Source organism: Antechinus flavipes, chromosome 3, assembly GCF_016432865.1.
Source record: "Antechinus flavipes isolate AdamAnt ecotype Samford, QLD, Australia chromosome 3, AdamAnt_v2, whole genome shotgun sequence".
NCBI classification, from domain to species: Eukaryota; Metazoa; Chordata; class Mammalia; order Dasyuromorphia; family Dasyuridae; genus Antechinus; species Antechinus flavipes.
This window is the reverse complement of record NC_067400.1, coordinates 221100096-221113317: the sequence shown is the minus strand read 5'-3', so window position 1 is coordinate 221113317 and position 13222 is coordinate 221100096. Positions and strand designations below refer to the sequence as shown.

Sequence of the window (13222 nt, the reverse complement as noted above, 5' to 3'; positions counted from 1 at the left end):
AAAATATTTTTTGCTTGACACAAGGTTATTCAAATTCAATGAAATTTCACACATGCCACAAACCAGCCATATTAATCTATGTGCAAGAAACTGCACAAATGATAAACTGATAGGCCTGCCATGATGGGAAACAATATAATCTGAGATTGTACTAGGATGATCAGCAGCTGTCCATCATAGCTCAAAAGAACCTTTACAATGCCACATTTAAACATCTTGAGGAAGTCTTCAAGTTGTGTGTGCAACTTAATTGTATATACAGTTTTAACCTTTCAGAAAATCACTATTGCTTTATTTTTGGAAATGCCTATTCTCAAATGTCCATCTGCCCAGAGCATTGAAAACAATTTAGAATCTACTGTGAGGTAATATGGGAATATAGGAAACAAGACTTTTCAGCAAACTTAATACAAAAAAAAAAAATGAACAGAGCTTTCTCAGTTGTGGTTGCAGTAATGACTTATGGTTTATCCTAGTCAGCAGAAGTAGTACATTCTCAGAAGAACTACAGTGGCGTATCAATAATGCTCTTATTAATGACAGTTACAGGATCCTAAATGGCTTTGTAGGATCCATATCTAAGAGTGTTTTTTTTTTTTTTTTTTTTTTTTTTTTTTTTGGCCAAGTTTCTTTAACATGTGCACTTTTATTTGAACTGGTCTTAAGTCAGTGTACAGGTAAAGCTCCTCCCCTCCCCCAAGTACTGGCACCAATCTCAAAACTCGGCGGGAGACTTGTTAAGTCTTCATTCACATCTATGTTGAGGGCAGGGAGGGAATTTAGGGGGCCATTCTTTATGGCTCTGACAATTAAAAAAAAGGAACAAGTATTAAGGCGGAAGATACAAAAAGTTTTTTTGTTTGTTTTAAAGGATTACATAATTTACATGTAAAGCAATACTAGTACCTTCCCTCCTCCCCCCCTCTCTCCCCGCCTGGATTTTTGTTAAGTAGCTCCTTTGCTCTGTGTGTAAGAGCAGGACAGCCTTCATAGAGGCAAGTAACTCTGTAACAATGCATTATACAATATTTGGAATGACTTAAAAAAAAACAAAAACAAATGTACAATCAGAGTCCTGAAGACGCACTGTAGAACTATGGGGATGTTTGCCTCCAACATACTTAGACTGCTCATCACCTTCACCATTCCAGTTTTTAAATCCTGAGTCAAGCGCCAAAAAAACAAAACAAAAACAAAAACAAAAACAAAACAAAACAAAAAACAAAACAAAACAAATAAAGCCATGCCAATCTCATCTCTTTTGGGCAATTATCATGTCACACCCTTTGAAAAAACCAACCAAAAAAAAAACAAAAAAAACACAAACAGTCCATTTAGAAGCATTTGCGGTGGACAATGGAGGGCCCAGATTCATCATACTCCTGCTTGCTGATCCACATCTGCTGGAAGGTGGAAAGAGAGGCCAAGATGGAACCTCCAATCCAGACAGAGTATTTGCGCTCAGGGGGGCAATGATCTTGATTTTCATTGTGCTGAGGGCTAGGGCTGTAATCTCCTTTTGCATCCTGTCAGCAATGCCTGGGTACATGGTGGTACCACCAGACAATACGGTATTAGCATACAGATCCTTACGGATGTCAACATCACACTTCATGATGGAGTTGAAGGTAGTTTCATGGATTCCACATGATTCCATACCTAAGAAAGATGGTTGGAAGAGAGCTTCTGGGCATCGGAACCACTCATTGCCAATGGTGATAACCTGACCATCAGGAAGCTCGTAGCTCTTTTCCAGAGAGGAGCTAGATGCAGCAGTGGCCATCTCCTGTTCAAAGTCTAGGGCGACATAACACAGCTTCTCCTTGATGTCACGTACAATTTCCCTCTCAGCTGTGGTAGTGAAGCTGTACCCTCTCTCGGTCAGGATCTTCATGAGGTCGTCCGTCAGATCACGGCCAGCCAGATCCAGATGGAGGATGGCATGGGGAAGGGCATAACCTTCATAGATGGGCACAGTGTGGGTCACACCATCACTGTAGTCCATCACAATACCAGTGGTACGATCAGAGGCATACAGGGACAGCACAGCCTGGATGGCAACGTACATGGCTGGGGTGTTGAAGGTCTCAAACATAATCTGAGTCATCTTTTCTCTGTTGGCTTTGGGGTTCAGGGGAGCTTCTGTGAGCAGCACAGGTGCTCCTCAGGGGCCACACGGAGCTCATTGTAGAAAGTGTGATGCCAGATCTTCTCCATGTCATCCCAGTTGGTGACAATACCATGTTCAATGGGATACTTCAGGTTCAGAATACCTCTCTTGCTCTGGGCCTCATCCCCCACATAGCTATCTTTCTGGCCCATGCCCACCATCACACCCTCATGTCTGGGGCACCCAACAATGGAAGGGAACACAGCCCAAGGGGCATCGTCTCCTGCAAAGCCAGCTTTGCACATTCCGGAGCCATTGTCAACAACGAGAGCAGCAATATCATCATCCATGGCGAACTTTGAAGTGGCAAGTTTAAACCCTTAAGAGAGAGGAGGTGGTGCCGCACCTGGAGGCAGGGAGGAGGCAAGTGCACGCTGGGTGGAAGAGCTCACAGCTACCTCTAAGAGTGGTTTTAATCAAAGACACTGACATAACTGTCTTGATGAAGACTATTTCTAGGTCAATCCAAAGTATTCTGTGCACAGTTTTTTCAGAATTTTTCTTTTTTCTTTTCTTTTCTTTTTTTAAACACAAAAGTCCATTGCTTGTGTAAAAGTAAGCATATCATATTCACAAAAGGAAAAAACAAATTTCTCTATCATATTGTGACTCTCATTATTATCTTGGTCATCCCATAAGTCAAAGTTATTATTTTAAATAGTGACAAAACTAATGAATTAAAAAATTAGGCAAAAACTATGAGAATTGATATTCTTTCATCTTCATTTTTCACTTGACATTCCTTATTTTGATGTTTGATATTATTCCTTATGTTGATGATTGATACAAAATAATTGTATGTTTTCATACAGCAAGGTAATTTGAGAATAATGCATATATCAATAATTGAATGCTTACAAGTCTACTAATGCATAGAAAGCAGGCTTCATTGTACACACTTATATACAGATGTATCCTTACATCTACAAAGAAATAGGAAAGATTTCTTTTCCCAAATAATCCCAAGGGAGACAAAAACAAAAAAAAACAAAAAAAAACAAAAAACTTTGTCATTATAACTTTTCAGCATAAAGTATTAACTACTTTGTTTTGTTGCTATTTTGATTTTTACTGTGTTTATTGTTTTTCTCACCCTGCTCAATTCACTGCAATAGTTAATGACTTGCGATGCTTTCTTTGTTAATCGTGATAACAATTTCTTGCAGGATCAGAGTATTTCTTTTTTTTTTTTTTAATTTAAGCTTTTTATTTCCAAAACATATACATACATAATTTTCTGCATTAATCCTTGCTAAACTTTGTGTTCCAAAATTTTTTCCCACCTCTTTCTCCCACCTCCTCCCCTGGATAACAAGTAATAAAAAATATGTTAAACATGTGCAATTCTTTTATACATATTTCCACAAATATCATACTGCACAAGAAAAATCAAATCAAAAAGAAAACAAAATTAGAAAGAAAACAAAAAGTAAGCAAAAATTTTTTTAAAAAGTTAAAATATTATGTTGTGATATATACTTAGTCCCCACAGTACTCTCTCTGGATGGCTCACTCCATCACAAGACTATTGCAATTAGCATGAGCCACCTTGCTGTTGAAAAGAGCCAGGTCCATCAGAATTGATCATTGTATAATCTTGTTACCATGCACAATGTTCTCCTGGTTTTATTCACTTCGCTTAGCATCATCAGTTCATGTAAATCTCTCCAAGCCCCTCTCTGAAATCATTCAACTCCACTTTTTATTTTTTGAGGCAATTATGATTGTGACTTGCCCAGAGTCACACAGCTAGGAAGTGTTAAGTGTTTGCAGCCAAATTTGAACTCAGGTCCTCTTGAATTAAGGGCTGGTGCTCTATTCACTGCATTACCTAGCTGTCCATCAACATTTGTTATAAAACAATAATTTTCCATAGCATTCATATACCATTAACTTAAGCAATCATTCTCCAATGGATAGCCATCTACTCAGTTTCCAGTTTCTTGCCTCTACAAAAAAGGGTTCTACAAACATTTTTGCACATGTGGGTCCTGTATCTTTGGGATACAAACTCAATGGATACACTGCTGGATCAAAAGGTATGCACAGTTTGATAGCCCTTGGGGCATAGTTCCAAATTACTCTCCAGAATTGGATCAGTTCACAACTCCACCACAATTTATTACTGTTTCAGTTTTCCTACATCCTATCCAACATTCATCATTATCTTGTCATTTCCTCTTAGGTAATCTTTGAGGTTTGCAGTGGTAGCTCAGAGTTGCCTTAATTTACATTTCTCTGATCAATAGTGATTTAGAGCATTTTTTCATATGACTAGAAATGGTTTTAATTTCTTCAATTCAAAATTGTCTGTTCATATCCTTTGACCACTCATCAATAAGAAAATGTCTTGAATTCTTATAAATTTGAGTCAATTCTCTCTGTTTTAGAAATAATGTCTTATCAGATCCCTTGATCATAAAAAAAAGTGTACCCAGTTTATTACTTCCTGTCTAATCTTGTCTACATTGGATTTGTTTATACAACAACTTTTAAACATGATATAATCAAAAGTATCCATTTGGGATTCGATAATATATTCTAATTCTTCTTTGGCCACAAATTCCTTTCTTCTCCACAGATCTGAGAGGTAGAATATACTTTGTTCTTCTAATTTGTTTGTTTGTGTGTGTGTGTGTGTGTGTGTGTGTGTGTGTATGTATACCGTGTTTCCCCGATAATAAGACACTGTCTTATTAATTTTTTTGGACAGAAAAACACCAGAGGGCTTATTTTCAGGGGAGGGCTTATTTTAATGAACATTGACAGCAATTTTAATAAACAGGTAAATGTGAACAAAAAAAAAGTACCTTTATTCAATAATGATCATGTCATCTTCTTCAACAATATCGTCATAAGTGTCCATACCCTGAATTCCGTCCTGGATGTCTTGTGCCTCTATTTCCTTTAGAAGAAGTGGACCCAATCTGTCATGTCCAGCAATATAACTCTCTTTAAATGAACATGTCTTGTCCAGGTAACCTGCTCGTAGTGCCTTGGTGACACAGCTGTCAGTAATTTTATCCCATGACTTCTTCACCCAAGTCACGACTTCTTGCAGACAGGGCTTCACAAAGTTTCCATGCTGATTTCTTTTCATTCTATTTTCAATGTAGTCATTGACTTCCATGTGCAAATGGTCCTTGAATGGCTTGTTTATTGCAATATCAAGGGTGTGGAGATAGGCAGTCATTCCTGCTGGAATCATTACTTGATCTATTCTTCTCTCTGCAAAGAAGTTCTTCATTTCTTTAGCGCGGTGAGTGCTGGCTGAATCCCAGATTATCAGACTCTTTGCATAACAAGTGGCAGCATTAAATCAACCCACTTTCTATAATGGTTTGTGTACACCAGGCTTTTTCGGTTTCAAGAACGTAAATGCCTGATACATGTTCAATCTTATCTTTCTTGCCCTTACTGATGATTAGAGGTGTGGCTCTCTTTCCATCCAAACGAATTGCCAAAACACAGGTGACCCGTGCACTTTCATAGCCAGTGGTGGGAATGTAGATTGACGTTGCACTCCTGTGATGAATGATTGTTTGAGATCCTTGTCTCATAAACACTGTAGTTTCATCCATAGCAATCCTATTGCAGGTTTGGTACTTGGAAATGTGGATCCTATCAATAAAGGACTTGAATGCAAGTGCACGTTTAATAACTTCAGCATCTTCCAGTTTAAACAGTGTTATTGATCTTCTTAGGGACAGTTCATACCGCTGAAGGAAACCGTCCAACCAGTGTTGTGATGCTTTGAATCCTTCTGAGACCATTTCAAACTCTGGTGCCATTGAAAAGGCAAATGCTTGAATATCAGCCTTGCGCACAACCAAGGCCTTTGCTCTCCTGTCAGCAATCCATTCACCAACCAGGATCTCCAAGTCAGAATATAAGGGTTGCCGACCTGATCTAGACCTGCGCTTTTTCCCTTTTCCCTCATCCACCTGTTGATTGAGGTTATTATAATTTGCTCTCCATTTTCTGACCATTTGAAGATCCAAAAGTTTTTCTTTACAGAAAACGGCAAGATTCTTGCCATGTGACTCCTCTACAATTGCTTTCTTGTACTCGTATAGCTCTTCCTTTTTGTACTCATGTCTGGGGGTCAAAACAGATAGAATAATAAAATTATGACCATCAGTCCTGCTTTTCACTCCATCATGCTCCTCAATAATGTTTTAACCCCATCATGCTCCCTGAGTGCTCCTTCTATCCTCCATGATGCCCCCTGAGTTCTTCTTTTATTCTCCATCATGCCCCTTTTATCCTCCATCATGCCCCCTCACTCCCGCTTAGAGGGTACCGTAATATAGTGTGTAGTGCAGGGGATCACCTTCACTACAGTAGCAATCTCAATAGGGCTTATTTTGGGGGGAGAGCTTATTTTAGAGGAATCTTACACAGTAAGGGGAGGGCTAATTTTTGGGATAGGTCTTATTATCGGGGAAACATGAGTATGTATATATATACATATATATATATATATGTATATATATATATATATATATATATATACACACACATATACATACATACACACATATGTTTTGCACATATATACACATGTATGTATTACTATCACTCTGTATGTCTAAATCATGAACTCATTTTGACTTTATCTTGGTAAAGGTATTAGGTGTAGGTAAATGCTTAATTTCTGCCATATTAATTTCTAATCTCCCCAGCAATTTTGGTAAAATAATGAGTTTTTGTTCCAGAATCTGGGGATCTCTGAGTTTATCACACACTGGATTACTATAGTCATTAACTCTTGTGTATCGAGAAACTGATCTATTCCATTGATTGAATATTCTATTTCTTATCCAGTACCAAACATTTTTGAACCTGGTTGCTTTATAATATAGTTTGACATCTGTTACAGCAAGGCCATTTATATTTGCATGTTTTTGTAATCCCCTTGAAATTCTTCATCTTTTATTCTTCCAGATGAACTTTGTTACTATTTTTAAAGCTCTGTAATTTCTTGGGAGTTTGATTGGTATGACTCTGGATAAGTAAATTAATTTAGGTAATATTGACTTTGTTATTATATTTGCTCGACCTACCCATGAGTCCTTGATATTTTCCCAGTTGATCAGATCTGACTTTATTTGTGGGAAAAGTGTTTTGTAATTGTGTTCATATAGTTCCTGATGTTGCCTTGGCAGATAGATTTCTAACTATTTTATATTATCTAGAGTTATTTTAAAGGGAATTTCTCTTTGTATCTCTTGTTGCTTGACTTTGTTGGTAACATATAAAAATGATGATTTAAGTGGATTGATTCTGTATCCTGCAACTCTGTTAAAGTTGTGGATTATTTCTAGTAATTTTAATTGATCCTTTAAGTATACCATCATATCACCCACTCTAATTTCCTTAATTTCTTTTTCTTCTCTTATTGCTAAAGCTAATAATGCTAACACAATATCGAATAGTAATGGTAAGAGTGGATAGTCTTATTTCACCCCTGATCTTATCGGAAAAGCTTTTAGTTTATTCCCATTACAGATGATGCTTGCTTATAGTTTTAATTAGATGCTACTGGAAACTTTAAGAATAGCTGCATTTATTCTTCTGCTTTCTAGTGTTTTTATTAGGAATGGCTGGTTGGATTATATCAAATGCTTTTTCTGCATCTCTTGAGATAATCCAATGACTTTTGATTGTTTCATTATTAATATAGCCAATTATGTTAATAGTTTTCCTATTCCTGGTATAAATCCTATTTGTTTATGGTGTATTAATCTGGTGATAATTTATTGTAATTTCTTTGCCAACATATTATTTAAGATTTTTGTATCAATATTCATTAAGGAAATTGGTCTATAATTCTCTTTCTCTGTTTTGGCCCTAACTGATTTAGATAGCAGCATCATATCTGTGTCTTAAAAGGAATTTTGTAGAACTCCTTTCCCTATTTTTGCAAATACTTTGCCTAGTATTGAAATCAATTGTTATTTAAATGTTTGGTAGAATTCACATATAAATCTATATGGCCCTGAAGATTTTTCCTTAGGGAATTCTTAAATTTCTTTTTCTGAAATAGGACTACTTAAATAATTTATTTTCTGCTCTGTTAATTTGGGCAACCTATATTTTTGTAGGTACTCATCCATTTCACTAAGATTATCAGATTTACTGATAGTGCTGGGCAAGTTAGCTCCTAATTTTTACTCTGATTTCTTCTTCATTTATAAAAAAAAATTCATCCTTTTTATTTTTGATACTAACAATTTGATTTTCTTCTTTCCTTTTTCTTATCAAACTAACTAAATTGTTTTTATTCTGATTTTTTTTCATAAAACCATATCTTAGTTTTGTTTATTAGTTCAATAGTTTTCTTGCTTTCAATTTTATTAATCTTCCATTTATTTTTAGAATTTCAAATATGGTATTTAATTGGGGATTTTTAGCTAGTTCTTTTCCTAGCTTTTTTAGTTTGGTTTAGTTCAATCCATTGAACTTCTCTTGCTCTATTTTATGCAAATAAGCATGTAGAGATGTAAAACTTGCTCTATTCATTACTTTGTATCCTATAAATTCTGATTTGTTCTATCATTATTGTTATTCTCTTAGATGAAATTGTCATTTGAGTCTGATTTGTTGTTTTACCCACTCATTCTTTATGATTAGATTATTTAGTTTCCATTTAATTTTTAGTTTATTTTCCTCTAGCTTTTTATTATATTCAATTTTATTGCGTTATGATTTGAAAAATATATATTTACCATTTCTGCCTTTCAGTATTTGATTTTGAGGTTCTTATGTACTAATACATAATCAAATTTTGGGTAGATTCCATGTACTACCAGGAAAAAAATATATATTCCTTTATGTCTCCATTCAATTTTTTCCAAAGATCTATAACACCTTATTTTAAATTAATTATATTTACTCCCTTAACTTCTTTATCATTTATTTTGTGGTCCAATTTATGTAGTTCTCAGAGAGCAAGTTTGATAACCCCCATTAATATAGTTTTGATGTCTAATTCTTCTTGCCACTCTCTTAACTTCTCCTCTGTGTTTTTGGATGTTCTACCATTTGGTGCATAGATGTTTAGAATTGATATTAGTTTTTATCTATGGTACCCTTTTGCAAAATTTAGTTTCCATATTTATCTCTTTTAATTAAATCTGATTTTGCTTTTGCTTGATCTGAGATCAAGATTGTTATCCCTGCTTTTTTTCTTTTCTTTTCTTTTCTTTTTTTTTACTTCAGCTGAAAAATAATAGATTCTGGTCTAGCCTTTTACCTTTTCCTTGACCTTTATGCTTTAAATGTCTTTCTTGTAAACACCATAATGTAGGATTCAAACTTCAATGCAGTCTGCTATTCACTTCCATTTTATAGAAAAGTTCATTTCATGAACATTAACAGTTAAAATGACTAACTCTGCATTTCCTGTCATCTTATTTTCTCCCTTTCTCTTTCCTTTCTCCCTTTCTTTCCTCTCTAATGTTTTGCTTCTGACCACATACTCCCTCAAGCATCCCTCCTTTTTTGCAGCCCATCCCATGTCACTATTCCTTTCACATTCTATTTGTTTTCTCTCCCCTTTCTTCTCCTGTTTCCCTTCCCACAATACTCATCGCACTCTGTTATTTCTTTCCTTTGTAATAGGTTTTTCTTTGCCTCTTCATGAGATGTAATTTACTTAATTTTACCTCTATTTTCTTCTTCTTCCAGTACAATTCCCTTTCCAACTTTGGTTTCCAATTTTATATCATCTCTAATATATATCCAGAGATACAGTTCTCAGAAGTTAGCCATATCATCTTCCCCTATATAGATGTAAACTTTTTAACTTTTAAAATAAACAATTAATTATTTTCTTTCCTTTTTAAGTTTTTATGCTTCTCCTGACTTCTGATTTTGAAAATCCAATTTTCTATTTAGTTCTTGCCTTTTCATCATAAATAAATGAAATTCACCTGTTTCATTGCATGTCTCTCTTTTCCCTTGAAAGATACTGCTTAATTTTGCCAGATAGTTGATTCTTGGCTGCAATCCAATCTTTTTTGCCCTTTGGAATATTGTATTCCAGGCCCTTCAATCCTTTTAAGTGGAAGCTAGGTCCTGAGTAATCTTTATTGTGGCTCCTTCATATTTGAATGGTTTCTTTCTGGGTGCTTGTATCATTTTCTCCTTGATTTAATAACTCTGAAATTTAACTAAAATATTCTTTGCAGTTTTTATTTTTGCATCTCTTTTAGGAGGTGATTGATGGATTCTTTCAATAGATATTTTATCCTCGATTTCTAAGATATGAAGGTAGTTTTCCTTGATGAGTTCTTAAAAGATGTGGTCTAGACTGCTTTTTTCATCACAGTTTTCAAGGAATCTAAAAATTCTTAGATTGTTTTAATAATGAGGCAGTTTGCATTTTCTTCTATTTTTAATTTTTTGTTTTGTTTTGGTTGGCTGATTCTTGATGTGTCATTGAATCATGACCTTCTATTTGTTCAATTTTAATTTTTGTGAATTTTTTTCTTCAGTCAGCTTTTTTAGCTCCTTTTGCACCTGGCCAATTATACTTTCAAATGGGCTTTTTATTGGATTTTTTTCCATTTTAAAAATTCTGTTTTTTAATGAGTTGCTTTCTTTTTTCATTTAGTCAAATCTATTTTATAAAGAGGTATTTTGCTATATCTATGTTTAAGGTTTTTTCTTTAGATAATTTCTGTGTTTCCTTTTCCAAACTCTCCTGCAAAGTTTTCATTCCCTTCCCCCATTTTTCTTTTAACTCTATTCTAAGATCCTTTTTTGAATTCTTCCAGAGACCCTGGGGAGATGGGGAATAATTCTTATCACCCTTTTGGGGCTTCAACTGGAGATGTTTTGCCTTTAATATCCTCAAGATTTGAAGTCTGTTCTTCTCTCTCCATAATTGATCTGGTGAGAACTCTTTTTTTTTTTTTGCTCATTTTTAAAGATTGATTTCTGCTCTTAGGGAAAAGAAGATATCTCACTAACCTTTCTTTACAGGCAACAGCAACTTTATGCTTCCATGGGCAGATGTTCCTGACTTCCTTCCCATTCTCAGTGGGCATGGCAAAGTCATGCTATTTTGGTGTTCAGGGGCTTACTATTTGACTTCTGTAGCTAGCTAATCTGCTGACTTACTGGTTTCTGAACCAAGACAGAAATCTAATGTTACTATATTTTGGATAAGGTTCCCCCAGTAGATTACCTATGCACATGGATGACACGCTACCTTACATCCCTGTTCTGTGCCTATGCTTTGCAATTTCCTTATGCCCAAATGAAACATTGATTTTCTGAAGTTCTTTCAAAATATCTTCTATTGAAAATATGTTACACTCTTCCGGTTAAGATGGCGGAGAGGAGGCTCACAGTTGCATAAGCTCCGCGCTTTCTCTCACTATCCACTTCATTACAAGCCTCTGAATCAATGCTTGACTGAAAAAAACCCACAAATAGTTACCAAGAGAAGCCATCCTTGAGATCCGCCAAGAAAGGTCTGTCTTTACTGGAGGGCTGGGGCGGTTTTAGATCGGGCACAGGCTGAGGGCAGCGGCAGTGAGAGCACGGGAGCAGACTGGAGAGGGGGTGGAGAGTGATCGTAGCCGTTTCTGCGGGGAGAGCTTCGCTACAGGTTTGGATAATTTCCTCCGGCAGCAAGTCAACAGCCCAGCAGAAAAGCTAAAAACACCGGGGCTGAAGAATACAACCGCAAACAGCTGAAGTCTCTCAGGACCTGGCCCCCCCCCCCCCCTTCCCCCCCCTTAGTGACTCAGCACGCTCTGGGATCTCAGAGCGCAGGCGCAGCACAGTCCTGCTAGTGCCTCACTGCTGCCACCTGCAGTCTGTAGAGGAAGCTCGATAACACACCCAGCCCCTCCCCCAAAGAAAGACTCCAGTTTTTTTCTGTTTTTCTTTGGTAGTTTATCTCTGATTAATAGACAGAATGAGCAAGAAGCTGAAGAGGACTTTAACCCTTGACAGCTTCTATACAGATAGAGAGCAGACTCTAAATCCTGAGGAGACTAAAAACAGGCAGTCCCCAGGTGATTCCCCAAAGGAGGAGATCGGCTGTTCCTCAGCACAGATGAACCTCATAGAAGTGATTAAAAAGGCTCTCACAAGGGAGCTAGAAGAAAAATGGGAAAAGAGTCTGGAGAAAGTTAAAGAGAGAGTGGATAAAGAAGTAAAATCCTTGAAAAATAGGATTAGTGAACTGGAAACAGAAAACAGCTCTCTAAAAAACAAAATTGGCGAAATGGAAAAAAATTCCACAGAACAAAAGAACTCAATTGGACAATTAGAGAAAGATTTTAAAAAAGTGAGTGAAGAGAATACTTCACTGAAAATCAGAATTGAACAAGTGGAATTGAATGACTCGAGGAGACAAGAAGAATCAGTCAAGCAAATCCAAAAAAATCAAACAATGGAGAAAAATGTGAAATACCTTCTGGGGAAGACAACAGACCTGGAAAACAGATCCAGGAGAGACAATCTGAGAATCATTGGACTCCCAGAAAAACATGATGAAAAAAAAAGCCTGGACACTGTCTTCCAGGAAATTATCAAAGAGAATTGCCCAGAAGTCATAGGAACAGAGGAAAAAATAAACATTGAAAGGATTCATCGATCACCCACTGAAAGGGATCCTAAAATCAAAACACCAAGGAATATAGTGGCCAAATGCCAGAACCCTCAGGTGAAAGAAAAAATATTGCAAGCGGCTAGAAAAACCCAATTCAAGTATCAAGGAGCCACAATAAGGATCACCCAGGATCTGGCAGCATCCACATTAAAAGATCGAAGGGCCTGGAATATGATATTCCGAAAAGCTAAGGAACTTGGTATGCAACCAAAAATAACTTACCCAGCGAGAATGAGCATCTTTTTCCAGGGAAGAAGATGGACATTCAACGAAGTAAGCGAATTTCATCTATTTCTGATGAAAAAACCAGAACTTAACAAAAAGTTTGATCTACAAATATAGAACTCAAGAGAAATCTAAAAAGGTAAAGATTAATCTTGGGAACTATATTTTGACTATATAGATGTATAAAGAATACA

General features: G+C 36.2%; 1 pseudogene; it reads right to left on the bottom strand.

Annotated features, from left to right (window-relative positions):
* Positions 1 to 1259: 1259 nt before the first annotated feature.
* LOC127553667 (actin, cytoplasmic 1-like) lies at positions 1260 to 2582 on the bottom strand (annotated as a pseudogene).
* Between the last annotated feature and the right edge of the window lie 10640 nt (positions 2583 to 13222).